This window comes from Pongo abelii, chromosome 3 (genome assembly GCF_028885655.2).
Source record: "Pongo abelii isolate AG06213 chromosome 3, NHGRI_mPonAbe1-v2.0_pri, whole genome shotgun sequence".
Lineage (NCBI taxonomy): Eukaryota > Metazoa > Chordata > Mammalia > Primates > Hominidae > Pongo > Pongo abelii.
In genome coordinates, this window is record NC_071988.2 from 201,432,041 (window position 1) to 201,453,154 (window position 21,114).

Here is a 21,114-nt window from a genome sequence, read left to right on the forward strand (position 1 = left end):
AAAAATACCAAAATTAGCCAAATGTAGTGGCACATGCCTGTATTCTCAGCTACTTAGGAGACTGAGGCAAGAGAATCACTTGAACCCGGGAGGCAGAAGTTGTAGTGAGCCAAGATCATGCTATTGCACTCCAGCCTGGGCAACAGAGGGAGGCTCCATCTCAAAAAAAAAAAAAAAAAAAAAAAAAAAAAAAAAAAAAAGAGAAGGTTGGGGGATTCATGCAGCCCAATTATAACTCATTATATAGCTACAGTAACCAAAACTGTATGGAAGGATAGACATATAACTCAGAGAACACAATCCAGATATAGACTCACAAAAATATGCCCAAATGATTTTTATAAAGGTGCAAAAGTAATTTAATGGAGAAAGAGGAGTCTTTTCAACCAATGGCATTGACAATATGAAATTTTTTTTTAAAAAAGAACCACAACTTAAACCTCACACTTTATTCAAAAAAAAACTTACTCCAAATAGATCTAAATGTAAACCATAAGCTATACAACGTAAGAGAAAATTTTTGTGAATTTGCGCTAGAAAAAATGTTCCTAGACCTGACCCCAAAGGCACAATCTATAACAGACAATACCAAATTGCAAGTAAGGACATGAAAAGATGTTCAATATTATTAGTCGTTAGGACATGGAAATTAAAATCAAGATGAGATACCATCATTGCTATGTTTTGAATGTGTCCCCCAAAGTTCATGTGTTGGAAATTTAACACCCAATGTAACAATATTGAGAGGCAAGCCCTTTAACAGGTGATTAGGTTATGAGGGCTATGCTCTCATTAATGGGGTAATGGTGTTCTCACCGGAGTTGATTAGATTTCTTGAGAGTGAATTTGTTACGAAAGCAACTCTGGCCCCTCTTGCACGTGCTCACTCCCTTGCCCTTTTGTCTTCTGCCTTCTGCCGTGGGATGATGCAGCCAGGAGGCCCTCACCAGGGGTGGGCCCTTTGATCTTGGGCTTCCCAGCCTCTAAAACCAAAAAAAAAATAATAATAAATCTCTGTTCTTTCTAAATTACCATCTAGCAGGATTTCTGGTATAGAAGGACAGAACAGGCTAAGACAATCTTAGGTATCTTAAAATTACTAAAATAAAAAAAAATATTGACAACACTGGTGGTGAGGCTAGGGAACAACTGGGGGTTTTATAAATTAATTGTGAAAATATAAAAGGGGGTAGTCACTTTATTAGTTTTCTATTGTTACTGTTTACCACAAACTTAGCAGTTTAAAACGAAACAGTCCGTTTTCTCACAGTTTCTGTGTGTCAGGAGTCTGGTAGTAGATGGAGCCTGCCTGACTTCTGTTATCAATGACCAGAGTTGGGGCAAACTTCACAGGTTAATGGCAAAGTCCTTCATAAGATTGTTCTCACTTCAGACAATAGCTTCTCTTTTGGAAATTCCAAGACTACCCTCACTTTTGTCCAGTTGGCTACAATTTCTGAGATTGTCACTACACTACCCCCCTTCAGGTTCAGTAATTTTCTAGAGTGACTCATAGAACTCAGGAAAATCCTATAAATATGATTACTCTTTTATAATAGTAAAAGGATGCAAATCAGAACCAACCTAATGGAAAGACACTTGGGGTGAGGTCTGGGAGGGTTTCTTTCTTTCTTGTTTTTTTTTTTTTTTTGCTATACATAGATTCAAGTTTATTAACTTCTTAAATTTAAATTTTTGATTGATTTATTTTTTAATTTTTATTTTAAGTTCAGGGGTACAAGTATAGGTTAGTTACATAGGTAAACTGTGTCATTGGGGTTTGTTGTACAGATTACTTCACCACCCAGGTGTTCAGCCTAGTACCATCAGTTGCTTTTCTTAATCCTCTCTGAGAGGGTTTCAGATGTGAAACTATCATTATCCTCTCCCATGTAATCAGGGTGCATTACCCTCCAGGCACACTGATGTGTTACCATAATCAGATTACAGCCAATCAGGGAAGCTCACCCAGTGCTGGTGTCCAGAATTTTAAGCATGACTTCATTACCTATGCATGATTGAGCCATTGGCCATATGACTCAATCTTCAACCCTTCTCCTGTCCCCAGCAGTTAGGCTCAAAGCCCCAACCCTCTTATCACATGATTGTTCCTTCTAGCTTAACCAGATCCCAACCTGAGTCATCTCATTAACACAAACTAATCTAGGAGCCCACCACGAGTCATCTTGTCAGTATAAACTCTCACGTGTGATCCGAAGGGTCACCACGAATAACGAAGACGCTTCTATCACTTGGCAAAACCCAAAGATTTAGAGGCTACCTACCTCTCAGAATCTGATAATAAAAGCCAGACAAATATTGTTTATTGTACAAGTCCTCTTCTCAGAGTCTCACATGGTTAAAATTAAGGTGTTGGGTAGCTGTGTCTTCACTGGGTGGCTGGATTAATAGAGCTTATTTTAAGAAGACTCAGGTTGTTGGAAGAACTCATTTCTTTGTGTAATTGAGGTCCTAATTTTCTTGCTAGTTACTGGCTAAAGGCCGCTCTCAGCATCTAGTGGTTACTCTTGGGTCCTTTCCGCATGACCCATGCCATTTAATATGCTCCTTCAAGTCCAGAAAGAAAGTCTATGTGTATTTGAGTCTGTTTCAATGGGCTCATGTGACTATGTAAGGTTCACTTATGGTAATCTCCCTTTTGATTCATTCAGAGTCAGCTGACTAGGAACATTAATTACGTCTTAAAAATTTCTTTGGCCGTATCACAGGAGTGGTTTTTATATTCACAAATTCTACTGGCATTCAAGAGGAAGATTTTATAGGGGGCAGGTACACTAGTGGGTGGGAATCATGGAATCCATCTTATAATTCTGCCTATTATTTCCACTCTGGTAAACAAACTGTCAGTTTTTTATAAAATTAGATACAGCAAGTGCACTCCTGAACATTTATCCTGGAGGAATTAAAACTTATGTTCATAGAAAATCCTGTACATGATTGTTTATACCAGCTTTGTTTGTAGGAACTGGAAACGAAAACAAGAAACAACCAAAATGTTAATCTTTAATTAACTTACCAAAGAGAAAAAAATCCATAGAGACCAGGGATAGCAAAGAAGGGTTTCTAAAAGAGTAAACTTCACAAGAAAAGACACGTAAATGAAACAGGACTGTGGAGAGAGAGGTGCTGTGGTTAACAGGAATTCAAAAAAGATCAATGGGGTCAATTTCCGAAAACAATGATTATATAGTGTTGCATGAAATGAAAGGCAGGGATATAGGCAAAATTATGGAATGTCTTAAAGACCACATTAAATAATTAGGAGAAATCTATGTGGTTAATTATGTATAAGGTCTGTGTTAGTCTGCTCTTACATCACTATAAAGACATACTTGAGGCTGGGTAATTTATAAAGAAAAGAGGTTGAATTAGCTCATGGCTCTGCAGGCTGTACGAGAAGCAGGCACCAGCATCTGCTTCTGGTGAGGGCCTCAGGAAGCTTACAATCATGGTGGAAGGTAAAGGGAGAGCAGACATGTCACATGGGGAGCATGGGAGCAAGAGTGAGGAGGAAGTGCCACACTGCTCTAAACAACGAGTTCTTGAGTGAACTCAGAGTGCAAGCTCACTCATTATGCGAGGATATTACCATGCCATTCGTGAGGGATCCACCCCCATTACCCAAACACTTCCCACCAGGCTGCAACCTCCAACACTGGGGATCATATGTCAACATGAGATTTGAGGGGACAAATATCCAAACCATATCAAGGTTCCAGAAAGAAAAGAGTAAACAAGTTTAAATTACTACCTTTGGTTAATAACTTAGTGAAAATACACCTTCTTTCAACACCACAAAACCCATACTTGACATATAATCAGACAAATAACAGTATAATTTTACAAAATAAAAGTTCAAGTTCTTGCAATACATACTTGTATTTATTTAATAAAGTCTATCAAAAGTATCTACAAAGTAAACAAAGTGCCCTAAGATCAAATGTAGCTAATTATTTATAGTTACTATGCAGTAACTAAATGTAGTAACTAAGCTATTTTTTATTCATTATTATCTAATTTGCTCCCAGTTGAATTTTCAACATCACTTGATAACTTAAACCTTGGCACTTTTAGTAATCTTGAAATATCTCAGAGTTAATGAGTCATGCATATTTGTGTCATGTGCATTATAATAAAATAAATGCCCCCAAAGATCATTACAATTTATAAAGAAAATAAGAAGGAAGAAGGACAGGAACGAAGAGAGGAAGATAAAGAAGGATATTAAAGTGGGCAAAACTTGAAACAGGAACCAGCTAACAAGAGTGCCAGGTGGATTTTTCAGGCTTAACATTGTTAGAACATTATACATGAATGACTTTATTTCATCAATTATGAACATACCATACATGGACACACTCTAACATTTCCAAAATTAGAACCCGTTTTGCAATCACACTTAGCTAGGGCAGTGCCATGATGATGTCATTTCCTTTACATGTACCAGGTTAGTTTGAAATTTTTCTGTTGATGGTAATAGCATGCAGAAAATCAGATATTACAAAATGAATGTCAGTAGCCTGAAGAATTTCTGGAGAAAATGATGGAATACTCTTTCAGAAATGATGCATTGCCACAGCTCTTCAAAGCACAGGGAAAAATAATGTATGGAAAACCACAGATATAGACAGGCCAGAATCAATATCTGATTCCGAATCTTCAGGGTGTGACTGTGGAAACCGTTAGGCATAACTTAACTAATATTTTTCTCTTGAACTTTTTAAAATAAGCGCAGAGTCACATACGATCATACTTTTAAGTTCAAAAAGCTTTTTCAAAAAGTATAAACATAAAAGTTATAAAACACATTGTGTAGTCATTGAGTTGTCAATGTTTCTGAATGATTTTTGTGGCACATTGTATTCATATGGTGCACATTATATTTTATGGCATTTCTGGTTGAATGAAAATAGCACTGAGCATGTCTTTACCATTTGCAGTCTCTGAAAGGAGCAAAATGGAAAAATATCACATACTGAATGTCTAAATCTTTGTTAGATATCAAGCTATTAAGTAAAACATCTTCTGTCCTCTCATTAATAAATATGTCTTCATTTTTATCTAGAAGGCTTGCTGCCCATCCCACTTTTCTTTCCACCTGCAGAAACCTCCAGCACAGTGAAGGAATTTCCATGCATGTGCTCTACCTACTTACTCAAACTCTGCCTGCTGTGTAGACCCTACACAACTATGAACATCTCCCCTTTTAATGGCCTTCTAAAATAGTGTTGGGTCTGCAGGGATGATCTGACTTCTAGAGGACTGGCTGGCAAAGAACCTGGCACAGGCCCTAGATCAAGTCTCAGGCTTATTTTGGAAGGAGAGTATCTGGAGTATGTCTCCAGTGGGGAGAGGGGTTGCACCCTGAATTGGACACTCTTCAGCAGCTAGAATGAGCCCCTCAAACATGCTAGGCCCCTGTCAGAAACTTTCAGCTCTCCTCGCTAGTGTCAAAGGGTGGTGCTATAAGTTATAATGCTTTAAAACCAAATTGGCTCCTAAGAAATATATCGTTAGATTATCAAGTTGTTGATAAAATACTGGCAGTAACATTTATTAAGCTCTGAACATAAACTTATGAATCTTACTTTTACAGCTTTTTCCTTCCTTCCATTTATTTTGTAGGCAGCCTCTTCTTCTTGCCATCATATTTTAAGTAACAAATTGGAATAGACTATTTATTGATTCAGATGTTCTTAGTGAGTGCTACAGCTATTCCCACAAAAGCACGTTTTCCAGATAATCTATGTTAATTCTTTATACAACTCAGATATTTAGATAGTCCAGCAAAATAACCACACCAAACAATCCCATGACAGATTGGATGAATTTAAATTATAAGATTGCTTTCATAACCACTGAATTCATCTATCTGGATATGAAAATAAATGTTTTCTATAAATCAGATTTAGTATACATTTCTTAGCCAAATGGCTTTCCATTTGTGCTGTGTCATCTACAAATAAAATGTTATAAAAAATCTCACTCTACTGAAATGAAAGTTTTATGTCTTTAGAGAGAATTTTTTTAAAAATATAAGTCAAAGTACAACCTCCATGTTAAAATAAAATGTTGTTGAACATCAAATATTTCTTATTATAATAGTAATTTGAATGCCTTTTATTTTCTTCATTGTATTTGTTCTAAGAAAAGATAACACTTGGCTGCACCCAGATGGCTCTTTCATTTTATCAAGCTTAGAGATTCCATCTTCTAAAATGCCTCCCTAGTTCCATTACTTTAATTAAAATGTTTTGATATGTCCCCGTACCTTGGACAGTGCTCTTTGCTTGCCTTTATCCTTCCATTGATATCTTGGTGTTTTCTCTAATGAGTCACCTTCAATGTTAAATTGAAGTAATGAAGAGAAATAGAATGAATTAGAGATCAAAGAAAATGCTTCAGAAGGTGAGTTCACTCAGGAGATCTTGTCATTAACATTACTTTTATTGAGTTGAAGGAAAAATAATTTAATACTGGAATACACAAATAGCTTGTTTGTGATGCTATATTTCTACGTCCCACAGTGCTAATTGGCTGCCCATTGAGCCAAAGAAAGTGCCATAGGAAGATCTAATATGTCTACTAATATTCCACTAACAGCATTTTAAAGCCAGTATGTATTTATATACTCATACTGCTTAGCAGTAACTATAGTTATATAATAGAAGATCGGTGAGAGAAAAAATGGGCAAAGCAGGGGTCAATATAATGATCTGATTTTCACAGGGTCTTAGTTACTCTCTGGTCACCAACTAGGCAGCTTTAAATAATATCACTTTTATATTGCCAGGGTATTATTTAGTGCAGTTAAGAGCAACTTAATTACAACACTGAGTACACCCCAGGAATGGGAACGTGTTTAATGTCAAAGCCCCATCAGAAGTTCACATTATTTTCTATTCCTTAGTTCTCATAGAGTAAAGCCCTAAATTTAATGTAACCCCATTTAGCTGAAAGAGTTAAGAAAGCCTCATGCTGCCCTGAAAATCACCATTTAGGAGCAAAATGAAGAAAGAATTGAGTTTCACATGGAAACACCTATTGTAGAAATGATAAACAGATCAAAGAACTGTTAAGATTTAATCACGAATCTTCTAGTTTATTTTCACAGAAGAGGTGTTATACATCTGGCTGATAACATTTCCATATATAGGGCATAGGTTTTTCAGGAAGACACGAGAATGTTAAAACAACTACCAGGAAAAGTGTGTGAAACAGAGTCTGTAATTAATATGTCTACAACCAAATGGCTGAGCAACAAGCAAGAGACTCTCAGAGTTAATGGTGGAGAAATCAGTCAATAATTATTTCTAGTTTGACTCCAGGTCAATACACAGAAATAGTTTTACTAAAAAAAAAAAAATGGGGAAAAAAGGAACACTTGAGCAAGCTCCAGGAAAATAAAAACTTTGCTGCTAGATATGAAATTACTGATGCAGACAGAAACTCTTTAACGTTACTCTCTTTTCATGATAAATAGTTCGAAACGCAGGCAGAGTAGTTTGCAGAACAATGGAACGAAGCATCTCCTTGCATGCTTGCTAGCAACTAAAGAAATGAGGTATGTAAAACTAATGTAAAGATACAATCCACAATACTTGAGAAGGTTTTGGCACATGTAGAATCATTAAACAAACCACCGTGGGCTGGCTCCCCAGGGACCAAAAATCAGCTTTCAGGAAGTCTGACAAGGCTTTATAACTTATCTAGTGGCCAAAGCAGAGAACATACAAAAAAGTGAGACAAATTGGATACAAATTTGCTTTAGTAAAACTAATTCAGCAACACATGTAGAAAGCCAGCAGAAAGTAGGCACTGGAGACTTTTTCATTTGAAAAATAAAAATCTTACAAATTAAACCAAAAGGATGAGTCATCATGTGGTCCCTTTGTTACTGAGAGAAGAGGGGGAAAATAAAAAAAATGCTTTAAAATGTTCATTTATGCATGGAAAATATTTTCTTTCAGTGTGCCTAGTGCTGTGTCACTTACTTTTTACAGTTTAATTCTCACAGTACTTTAATAAGCCACATTATTTTATTGTCTGTCTTATAGGAAACCTGAGGTTTAGAGAGTTTGTCTTCATGAGAAATACATGTCAAATTAGACTCCAATAGTTTTCATCTCCACCTACTCTCACAGCTGCTCCTAACAAAATTGTTCTTGGCTATTCAATGTCACATTCCTGGTTTCCACTTTTTGTTAAGTACTTTTTATCACACCATTTCATTCAAGCCCTGCCTTCAACCACTAGTGCTTATCAGCCCTATTGTTATACCCAGGACCATTTTCTCCTAATTTCTCCAAACCACTTACCGCTTGACTTCTTTCCAGACAATACAGTTCATCATTCCACCCATATTCTCGATTACTGATAAAATTCCCTTTCTCCCAGGATAATTTTTCCCTCATACCCGTATCTTGCATGAATCCTACAGTCATCAATCCCTTTTCTTTTATCTGGGATGCTAAACACTATTCTGACAAATCACACAGCTCTGCCAAAGGGTGTCACTGGGAGGATTCAGTAATCTTTTGACAATTTCCTAGTTTCCAAGTCAGCTTTGTGAAATGTTTGATGGCTTCATTTTTCATGTCTCTCATAGTTCCTCAAGTCACCAGAGATACTCAGCTGTCTACAATCTTAAACTGTATCTAAAATAACTTTTCTTATTTCCCTGTTACTTCAGGGGAAGTGGTGTTTTGTTTTGCTTTGTTTTTATTTTTAAATCTAAGGCTAATCTTATTTTTTTGCTGGCTTGGGCCACACTGAAGACTATTTTATTTCAAAGATGAGATTCATTCAATAGTCCCAGCCTCAATTATACAGTGTATATAAACATATGCAATTCTGCAAGAAAAGAGACATGATGTTACATAATTCATGTCATTGAAAATTTGTAATATGTGTCTAGACATAATAAAACATTGTATAGGTTTATTTAATTAATACATAGAGTAATTTAAAAGAAGCATTTCAGAAAGAAGAAAAGTCACAGTCCTAGTTCATGCACTCTGATACTGTTTGATATAAATGGAAATACTTTGTATTGATTGAATTAAGGAGTATCAATTGTAAATATCACACCTTTTCTAAAACACACCAAAGGCTAACATACTCATGTTTCCAAATTATAAAACCCATGATCCTTTTTAATTTTTGGAAAGTAACAATATTATCATATGTTGCACTAAATTTTTTCTTACTTTTTTTCTTTTTTTTTGAGACAAAGTCTCACTATGTCACCCAGGCTGGAGTGCAGTGGCATGATTTTGGCTCACTGCAACCTCTGCCTCCTGGGTTGGAGCAATTCTCCTGCCTCAGCCTCCCGAGTAGCTGGGATTCCATGCCCGGCTGATTTTTGTATTTTCAGTAAGATGGGATTTAGCCATGTTGGCCAGGCTGGGTCTTTAACTCCTGACCTCAGGTAATCCACCCACCCCGGCCTCCCAGAGTGCTGGCATTACAGGCGTGAGCCACCGCACCTGGCCCTAAATTTTTTATATAAATTATTAAGTCATCAGGATTGGCTGACATATTTTAAATATTCAGTTTAGAAGGGGATAAGTCTTATCACTATCAAATTAAATCAGCATTTTCTGGCCTTCAGTGGTATAAAAAAAGTTAAATTGTATTATTCAAAACTTACTGAAAAACAACAGATTTTTTGAAGTTCTGATTTACTGTTCCATAAAATCAATTATAATTAATTCTCAGATTTGCATGTGATTTAAAACTGAGTAAACTTCAACAATTTTTCAAACAGTGATTTGAAATATTTGACATAATATTAAATGCTTTTAAACCATGCACAATTATATTTTTCTTAGCAAGAGTTAATATGAATATGTTTAATATGTAGCTTATTTTAGTTTTGACATACTCTACTTGATAAGTGCAGAGTATAGCTATTAACTTAGCAAAGACTTTAAAAGAGAAGAATTTACTTAATAAGTATAGATTCTATCTTTGCCTCATTTCAGTAATATTTTATTATCAAATGTTAGATACGAATTTATGAGTTTGCTTTTGAATTATAATTTTAAAGTAAAAAATGGAAAATTTCAGTATACCTTTCCAGTGAATGATTAAATAACAGTATATTATAACGAAAAGAAATTAAAAAATAGGAAAACTGAAAAACAAGAAAGATATAGCAAACATTTGATCTTATGTTTTACAATAATAATTAGGCCAGTGACTATTATTACTTAAATAAGATGTATACAGAAGTTGGATGAGGATAATATAGCAATGACAAATAAATTGTCTCAATCTCTTTAAGCAACCTCAACTCTACAAAGTAATTTTAGACTTATATTGTTTAATGTAATATATATTTCACTGAAGTATTAATTATTGATTTATTAGTTTCTTTTTAAAAATGCATCTTCTAGCATCACTGCTACTTTAAATAGATTTGAAACAGATTTCTAATCAAATTTACTCAGGTAACCTTTAATAGTTTAAACAGGTTAATTTTTAATGTCATTTATATTTAAAAGGTGCTGAAAATATTATAGCATTAAATATTTAATAACATTGTTACAAAATTTTAAGTAAGTCAAGCCCAAACCCTAGAGTCATAGAAATCACTACTTCTGGCTCTTGAAACATCAAACAAGTCCATTGAGATTTATACATTTTTTTCATAATTTAATAATGTGGTTTAAGTTGTTGCTAGCTTTGCAAAAATATAGTGTAATAGCACAGATGTGATTGTTAATTAAAAAGTCTCTTGTGGGAGCAAATGGGTTTCTGGGTGATGTTTTGAGCAAGATTATGTCATTTAGAAAAAATTCTGAGTACACAAAATCCTGAACTGTATGTTCCTAAGAGACTACTGCTTAAAAAAAAAAATTGCAACCACCCTGCAGAGTGAACAGAAGTAAAGGTAATTTGCAGATCAGCCAGAGCGTTTTTATATTTCCTTTAAATGAGCCATCTTGCTGCCAATGTAAAGATTTGTGTTGAGTTTTTGTACAACATATCATTCTTAAGGGCACTTTCTTTATTTTCCAGTTTTTGACAATGTAGTGTTGTAATATTTAAAATGTTTTGCTAATCATGTAGGTGCATTTGCGTCTTCATGTTAATTTTCAACTCAGTGATATTTAAAATGGCTGAAATTTGCCAAAATAAGATTTCATACATAATTGATTGCGTTTTACATTAGTTTAAATCTAAGAAAAACTTAATATGCTGTTCTAAATTACTACAAAATATGTAGATTTAAATATAATAAATTCAACTACTGGTTGGCACTAAGGTATTTTATGCATCATGTGTCATAAATTATTTTCCTAAGAGTATCACATTTTCCAGATATGTTATTTAAATAATAGTGAATATTGTTTAAATAACCTACATTAAAGAAAATATATCAATATATGCGCAAGGAAATAGAAGATCATTGATATTAAGTAATTTAATGTTATATGCTAGAGCATCATGGATGTTGTATTATAATTTCCCTGTTAAGATACACTTTTCTAGCACATAAAAGTTTCCTAAGGAATAAATCAAGCAATTTACCAAACCACTTGACTCTCATAAGTGTATATACTAGTGGTGACTCCATTCTCTTAGACATATACAAACTCATTCACATACACATATGTGTGTATACCTGCACAACATAGACATAAGTATACAAAAACTCAAATATGTGGAGTGTGTATGCTTGCACGTATGGGTATATTTAAGTGCATTTTTGCCAGAATAAAGAAGAAATTCAAGGAGCAGTATAAATTTATAAACTTTCATTATTAACATTCACTTCACTAATTAACTAACACTTCATTAATGAGATTTTTTTCTTCCTCTCTCCTAGAATTTCTTTCCCCAAATTTCAGTAAATATGCCATTAACACTAGCATTTAGTATTTTTCTGTTTCTTATTTTTTTCGTTTATGTCCTTAAGGTTTCCTATGTCCATGAAAGTACATGCCATATTTTGAAATAAACAACCTTTCTCTTCCAAACAATTGTAGTTTCACTTTGCCTTAAATATTCTGAATTTTTATTAGTAAATATAATACTTAACATTCGTTAGAATGTTTGAATAGAGACTCATGTGGCTTTCTTTAATTTTGGAAAATCTAAGCTTAATATCGTCTGTCCCCATCATATTACAGAAATCTTCCTAGATAGATATTTAAATGGGACCACTAAGAGAAGTCTAAAGAAAACCCCATGTAAGAAGCAAGGAGTTATGCTCTGTCTCTGGAATAAGGCACATCTACATAAGCTATTTGGAAGTCTTTTGCATGAGTGATTTGTTTTTATCTCCCCTATTTATTTATTCATCAGATATTGTACTTACATCAATATGGACTAATGGATATTTATTTTGTACTTTATGTTATCATCCAATACTACTACTTTTAAAAATGTTGTTGCACTGCTTAATGAATTTCTTCCAAAGAGTTCAGTATACAAACAGGTAAACTTAGTAACTGTATAGTGGAGAAATCCAACAAACAGTACTACCCTATTGCCAGGTGATCAAGGTCCACATCAACAGTGATAAGTCATGCTCATAACATGTGCCCTTGATACATGATGAAAGTGATACTTTACCTCTGTGGCCTTCCTTCCATCTCCCATAACCCCAGTTTAATCATGAGAAAACATCAAATCCCAATGGGGAGATATTCTACAAAATACCTGACCAGTAATTCTCAAAACCGGTGAAGTCATTAAAGGCAAGGATAGTATGAGAAACTGTCACAGTCAACAGGTGTCTAGAGATGTGTAACTAAATGTAATCCATCAGGGGAACCTGCAATGGGAAAATTAAGAAAAATGAAAGAGCTCTAAATTGGTAATAATGTATCAATATTGGTTCATTAATCATAGCAAACATATCCTACTAATATAAGGTGCTAACCATAGAGAAAACTAGGTCTGGATTGTATGGGACTCGTACTATCTATAAATTCCTTTTATAATTCTACAACTGTTCTAACAAATAAAGTCTATCTTTTAAAAAGGCATACAGATATTAAGAAACAACTGTACACTACCTAATATTTATTTCTACCTCATTACTCAGACATGAAAATAGAGGAAGACTGAAATGAATACACGCATTTGGGCAAGACACATATACTGTGGTAAGTCATGATTTGGGTTTGTTCTGCCTCCTGAATAAATTCATGTTGGGCTGAAAAACTCAGATGTAATTAGGAATCAGTCACAGTTTAACTCTCAAACTTTGTTTTGGAGCTAGGAAGTTAATGAAGTGGCTTCCAGAGTTGATAGAAAATAGCTAGACAATTGGAAGACCCAGTATTTTTTGACCTAAAGAATCTCCAAGTCCATCAACCCAGATCGAGCCTTCTTGAGGGATAAAAAGGAAGGCACTGAGAACACATTATTTTCATCCTTAGTCCAAACTACATGAATTCTATCTTTTTCAAAGTCAAGTAAGATTGCTGGTGTCCTAAGTGTCTGAATGCTTTAATTCTGCTGAGCAGCAATCCTGTTGGGATGTTAAGTTCATCTCTGTTCACATTTAATTATGAAACTATTCATGAAGAATGAAGAAAGAAACTCTTGCTAGTCAGGAATTGATAAACCATGAACTTGATATCTCAAATTTGCATAACATATAGTTCAGAGTCTCAATTTTCTTTTTTCTTCCTTTTCTCTTTCTTCTTTCTTTCTTATTTTTTCCTTTAGCTCAATACATTTACTAGAAATAAAAGTTTAGAGAAAGCTTAGCTGCTCAGCTATGATGGATCAATATAAATATCTTTAAAATTTTCAATATACACTTAGATTTTATATTTTCTTTATTTAAATTATTCTAATAATCTATTGCTTTAATAATTTAAAGTAATAAAAATATTTCTTTTTGACACCCTGTGTGTCAAACACCTCAAGGTATAAGTGTAAAGAAATTTTTGAATATTTGATTATTTTTGTGGCCTCCAGCTTATTTTCTTTCATTTTTGTGTCTCTTGTTCATTGTTTATGTTTATTTATAGTCACTGTGGATTCATAGTATGTTATAAAGAGAGATATAATCAGTCATTGTAGCTAGATGAATGTATTCACATATTCTTTTGAGAAATCAGTAAAATATAAAAAGACAAAAATGGAATATATTTTTGGAAGCATATTTTTTAGTTTAGAGTGCTTTAATAACTTTAGTTTCTACATATACATTGAAAGTAATCCTCCAGTAATACCAGCTATACAACTGTGAAAGGAAGGGTGAATGGCTTATCTATGCAATTTTGTTTAAAATCAATAAAGATCTCAGGACTAACATATATGTACAACGCTGTGGCTATTTGTAAAATGACTGGTTATAAAATATAAGAGGAACCAGTTGTTGAAGATGGTGAGTTTATATCTATATGCAGTTTGAGAATAGTTGTGTATGAATCATCTCTTTGATAGTCAAAAGTAGACATATAACAAGAAATTTGTATAAAATATAGTGTTTAAGGTTTGGAGATAATACTTTTGATAGTTATGAATATTCAGGGGGTTTGAAATGATAAGAATGAATACGATTATCTGTGAAATAAATGTATAAAAAATATCAATAGCCCAAAGGAATGACTAATCATAAAGGATGCATATTATTTTTCTATTGCTGTGTAATGAATTGCCACAGACTGAGTGACTTAAAACAATATTTGCTTATTAGCTCACAGTTCAGTCTCTCAGAAGAAGAGCACGTTGTGGCTGGATTTTCTGCTCAGGAAATTGAGTTCTGTGAAGTTATAGGATGGGAGTCCCCATTTCTTCAATGACCATTAACTGGGAGCTGCTCTCCTCTTCTGTAAACCACCTACATTCTACCCTAAATAGTCTGCTCCATCTTCAAGCCAGTGATAGTGCATTAAATGCTCTGCTGGCTTCAGATCTTTCCCTCTGTTAAAGCCAGAGAAAAAAGTCTGCTTTTGAAAGGGCTCATGTGATTAGGTTTGACAGATATTCTCTTTATCGTAAGGTCAACTGTGCCACATAACATGACATAATTTTAAGAGTGATACCTCCTCATATTTACAGGTTTAGGGTGGTGGTACCAGAAAGGGATCCTGATCCAGACCTCAAGAGAGGGTTCTTGAATCTTGCACAAAAAAAATTCTGGGTAAGCCCATAAAGTGAAAGCAAGTTTATTAGAGAAGTACTGAAACAAAAGAATGGCTACTCCATAGACAGAGAAGTGGTATGGGCTGCTTGATTGAGTATACTTACAGGTATTTCTTGCTAAACAAAGAGTGGATTATTCTTGAATTTTACAGGAAAGGTGTGGAGATTTTGGAAGTTAACCTATATAGTCTAAAAGGGGTGAGACCCTTTTAGACTATATAGGGTAACTTCTGAAAATTGCCATGGCATTTGTAAACTGTCATAGCACTAGTGGGAGTGTCTTTTAGCATGCTAATGCATTATAATTAGCAATAATGGGCAGTGAAGACAATCAGAGGTCACTTTCATTGGCATCTTGGTTTTGGTGGGCTTCTTTCCTGCATCCTGTTTTATTAGCAGGGTCTTTTTTACCTGTATCTTGTGCCAACCCCCTATCTCATCCTGGGAGTAAGAAGACCTAACCTCTTGGGATTGCAGCCCAGTGTTTCTCAGCCTTATTTTACCCAGCCCCTATTCAAAATGGAGTCATTCTGGTTCAAACGCCTCTGACAATGGCACAGCTTTGGGAGGCCATCTTGGAATTCTGGTCATCATGGGGTGCAGGAGTCCTAAGATACTGAGACAAGGGAGATATAGAGGTACAAGGAGGAAAGGAAAGGAGAACAAATATGTATGATAAAACAATTGGCGATCAATATAGGAACTTAATAAATGCTCATTTGTTTTGAACAAATAGCTTTAGAAAGAAGCTTCAGATAAATAATAGAGTTAAAAATGTAAAGACAGTAGACTGAAGTATGAATTGGGATAGCACAGCAGATTACTCCTTCAAGAAACTTAAAAGAGATGAGAAGGAAACCAGGCAGAAACTAAGAAGGTCAAGGATGAGAGGGATGCATATGTTTTTGTTTTGAGGCGATCCAGAAGAGAGGAAGAGCTAAAGAATGCCAGGAAAAAAAGCAAGTAAATTAGAAATTCCATCTACAAAGTTTTAAAAATTAACAAACCACATGTGCTGAGGGTTCACAAAAGCGAACATAGATTTTTTTTTTCTTCTTTTTTTTACACAAAGCAAGTCCTTACTTGTTTAACAATACAAAAGGAAGTAGCTCTGGCATTTTCTGAGTGTGTTAACATTTCTCTTGGTATGTGTCTTGCAGTTCCTCAAAGTATGTCTTAATTGCATTCTGAGTGTATTTTCCAAAACAAAATGATCTGAAAATGTGATCAAATATTTGAAATTACAACACTCCAAAAATAACTAGATACATGTTTGGCATACTTGATTAACTGAGAAATTTCTTTGAGTTTAGGATGTAAACTGTCAAATTTAGAGGAATTAATAGTTTCACTTTTAATATGTTGCATATTTTCTGACATCTTAGCAGCTGAATTTATACAAATATCTAATTGTTTAATTGTGTTTTAGCCAAATAACTACATGTTCCATTTATTTGTAATTGATTGGCAAAAGACTCAGAAAATCAGCTGAATACACAATAACAGGCTATTTAATATAAAGTATACACTTTAGCATGGGAATTGATTATTCATCTATAAAATAGTTTAAGGCAAAGAATCTATAAATAGCATATTTGGTATTGTGTCCTGAAAGAAGTACCAGATTTCTCCAAGAGTTGTTATTTCTATTACATACACACATTTTTAAATACCTTTGTGAATGACTATTGTATATAGCAGAAATAAAACCAAGTGTAGTGTAATATAATCAGTCACACCAAGGGCAGTATTTTCAAATTAATGTTTCCCCCCCCCCAAAATTATGGCTGTATCATAAAATTGTATAATTTTAAATTGAGGTAATTTTTTTAAAAAGCAAGTTAGTTAAAGTATTTTAAACAAATTGAGAAAAGTCTCGGAATTTATTGTCAGTCTATTGAATAATTAGCAATTTCAGATAATTATACTTCTAGAAAAATAGAAAGTAAAACCATAATAGGAAAATATTGGTAACTCCAAAAAAAAAGTATCACTAGTCCCATGACGTAATTAGGAGTGAGACCTTTGGCAACAATGACAATAAACAGCACTTAATGAAATATCTGTGTGTCTAGATGGCATCTTGTTTAACAGCTCTAACAAGGCACAGAGCATGTCCGTGCCTTATGAGCACTCCCCTTCCCCAGGTGGCCTACAAATTGGAGAATGGCTTATTTTATTTGACCATCTTGGTCACTAGTCATGTCCTCATTGATGAAGTCTTTTGGCCTCCCTGCTTTGTTTGGTTTGAAGGACTCTTGCTGAGGCTGAGAGCTCAGGTACCCAGGATCCAGCCTCTGAAAGTACCACATAGAGATGTCATCCTGACCGTGTGCCCACTCCCTGGAAAGCAGACAATGATCAGGATATGGATTCTTTTTGGAAACCACACGTCTATCCTTTCTCTTTTTATTTACGGGGCAATTATTTTTTACTACCCTTATTTTTTACTACTAAACTTAGGAAACTTTCACTTATGCATGCAGCATTGATGACATATTTTTATCTGTTTCCTCCTCAACTCTCACTAATATAACAGTAAAAAAATCAAAATAAAAAATTAAACTATATTTCAACAAAGGCAGAAAGAATGGAAAAGTTACAGCTGCTGATAAGAAATGTCAACACATTTTGAGACAAGGAAAATGGTGAGTGATTGGCAACTGACAGAGCAGAGAGAGAAAGATAATCCTCAAGGTCACGGAGTCAGTAATAAGCTAGCTAATTTAACCCCCTGAAAACCAGAAGGCTTAGGGCTTTGGGAGCAACAATTATTTCTGAAGGCTGAAATATGGGGGAATGAGACTGAAAACAGTATGACCAAGGTAACCAGATTTCTTCACTAAGCCTTTGTTGCCAGGCAAATATATCCATCCCACTCCGCCCACATAGAGAAAGTTTACTCTCTAAATCAGCAAGCTCTGGACTCTAAGAACTAAACGCAGCAGAGGACAGATGAGGAACTAAGAATTAATGCAGATCTGCATAATGAACAGTAGCACCACTCTGCTCTCTTTCTCAACATATTTTCCAGGATTCTTTTTGAGGAGTGGAGAGACCAATGTTAGGCTTATAGCTAATGACATTTCAGCATGTCCTCAATGGAATAACAGGCTCTCATACTAATGGCAAAACTCTTTACTCAATAAGTGAAACTCATCCACAAATTTTCTCCAATTATTCCTTTAGTGTTTCACTTTTAATTATACGTAGTCAAATATGTGTCCAAAGCAACAGCAAAAAAGGACCCACAAAAAAACTTTAAAAAAAAATCAAGTAAATCAGGCAACATAAAAAAGAAAAAGACATTTTTGAAAAAAATGTGATCTTATACAAAATGGGTAATTAGAACATAAAAAGAACCATATTACTTTATTTTGACATATGAGCTATGAAGAAATTGATATGTTGGCACAGCTGCTAACAGGAAGGAATCTTCCACTTCCCTTTCTCCACTTCCTGCTGATTGGCATGCTGGATCCGCCATCACAAATAATAAAATGGAAGCCACGTGTTGAAAATGGCAGAGAAATAAGACAGATTAAACCGGATCCCTAATACTGTGGAGTTACCATGTCAGCTCCCAACTGCCAATATAAAATCACCTAGCTATCTAAGAGAGAAATATTCCTATGTGACTTAAGCTACTGTTATTCAGAGTCCTACAGCAACCAAATCTGATGTTACACAGTTGGTGTCTTCTTTATAAGCACACAGAGACTACAAAGGAAAAAACTGGGAAAATGATGCAAATGGATATTGAGAGCAAGTAGTAGTAAATTCACAAGGCTAATAGCAAAATATCTGCAGCTAAGGAATAAATTGGGCTAAAAAAGGAGATACATTGTAGCTTAGAATGTCATGTCTGACCAAAATATCGATTAATTTTGAGACTATAAACAAGACCATTTAAGCAAGTTCTAAAAATGTGTACCTTTTTTCATTGTTCCTCATGAAGCCACTGGAGAGTATATTTAATAAAAACGATAAAATTTAACCATGAAAGGAAAAAATATTAATACTGCAATTGGGAAGCAAGTACTTAACACAGGAAAAAGCAACAAGACTTCCCAGGAATACAATCAAAAGATGTTCCATGACAATATCTGTGTAGCAGGTCTAGAACAGAGTACATTTAATTGGAAGGTTAAGACAGAGTGTTTCAGAAAGAAAGAATACAAGAAAAAATGGAATTGATAGTTCACCTGACTAAAGTATTTAAACATGTTGAGAAGAGTTTCATAGTTCTCTCAGAAAGGCTGGGTTAATCAATCAGTGATAGGCAGAAAGAAAAGACACACAGATGAAATAATTACTGATGCCAAGAAAAGCAAGATGCTGTCAAAATCGGTAAACATAATCATCATAGGTCATGGGGGTCTGTTCTCAATGCTATTTATAGTCATAAAAATGTAACCGCTGACTATTGAGCCAGAAATTGAGATCTGAGAGTACTGAGATAAGTGTCTCACAAGGAAACTGACAAAGAGGGCATTGAATAGAACAGTTACGTTCTTATCTTTCTTAGTAGGCAGCTAATTGTTTTCTAAAATGAAAAAATTTCTAAATGGTAATATGCATTATACCAGTATTTACAAATATGGAGAAATATGCCAGAAGAAACAGTGGAATGGATGATATTAGTTTGTCTTTGGGGTGTAGAAATCAGGTATGGAGATGAGGCAAAAATTGCTATTCTTAGTTGTACATCTTGTAGCACTACTATTTTTACAAACAAAGCTTATGTATTTAACAAAAGTAAAATTGAAAAAGACTTGTCTTTGTACAGTTCTTTATTTCAGTCCTATCAACGTTCCCAAGGCAAAGAAATGCAGACTGTCACCTTGCTTGGAAGTGAAAGAGTATTTCTGTCAAGACATTTTTAGTTTTATCAGTTATAATGTTGCCCCAGCACCTCAGTTTGTGTCAATCTCAGTTGGATAGAACCAAGAAAGAAGCTCTATTTTCTGGTTTCCTGAGCACTGACCACCTCATCACTAGTTATACCTCAGTATTTCAGTAAGCAGAGCGTATTGAAGTGAGGCAGGATCTTACATTCCCTAACCCAATATATTCATTAGACTTAATCTATTGTTAATTGCTTAACTGACATCCAAATAGATACACTTTTTTTTTTTTTTTTTTTTTTTTTTTGAGATGGAGTCTTGCGCTGTGCCCAGGCTGGAGTGCAGTGGTGCGATCTCGGCTCACTGCAACCTCCACCTCCCGGGTTCACGCCATTCTCCTGCCTCAGCCTCCCGAGTAGCTGGGACTGCAGGTGCCTGCCACCACTCCTGGCTAATTTTTTTTTGTATTTTTAGTAGAGATGGGGTTTCACCGTGTTAGCCAGGATGGTCTCGATCTCCTGACCTCGTGATCCACCCATCTCGGCCTCCCAAAGTGCTGGGATTACAGGCATGAGCCATCGCGCTCGGCCAATAGATACACATTTAGTACTAATTATCTTAAAGGTATAAGACTACCTTTGATGGAAATGACAGGAATATGTATTTATATTTTTCCGTTGTCAAATAATTTAATAGCATTGAATCATAATCAATAGCTCTATGGGGTTAAGCAAAGCATGCACAAATGTTTCTATAACTTTTAATTAACATATTTTTATTGTGCAATGTGATGAAGAAACAAACAAAATTTTCACTTTTCAAGCCTTTCATTGCTAGTTTCTTTCTTCCCTTTTGCCCTTCCTTCCTGTCTTTTTCTCTTCTCTTTTTAAACCTTTTCTTTTTGGCCTTTCCAGAAATACTCCATAATAATTATATTGCTTTCAAACAATAGCCAGAGCAAACCTCATCAATTTAAGAATGGAGAGTGCATCACATAATGAGTTTACGTCTGTATCTCTCTTACCAAATGGATCTAAAGTGACATCTCAGGGGTCTGTTAATGAGATTGTCTCATGTAAGGGAATCTGGTAATGGGATGCTACCAAATCTGATTATTTAGAGATAATGT

At 34.7% G+C, this 21,114-nt stretch overlaps 1 long non-coding RNA gene across 1 annotated transcript in view; it reads right to left on the reverse strand.

Moving 5' to 3' along the window:
- Nucleotides 1-570: 570 nt before the first annotated feature.
- Nucleotides 571-21,114, reverse strand: part of LOC129059164 (uncharacterized) — an 83,801-nt gene continuing 63,257 nt past the window's right edge. Inside the window, exon 4 of the long non-coding RNA XR_008524901.1 lies at nt 571-983. This is a non-coding gene — a long non-coding RNA (uncharacterized LOC129059164). The remainder of the gene's footprint in view (nt 984-21,114) is intronic.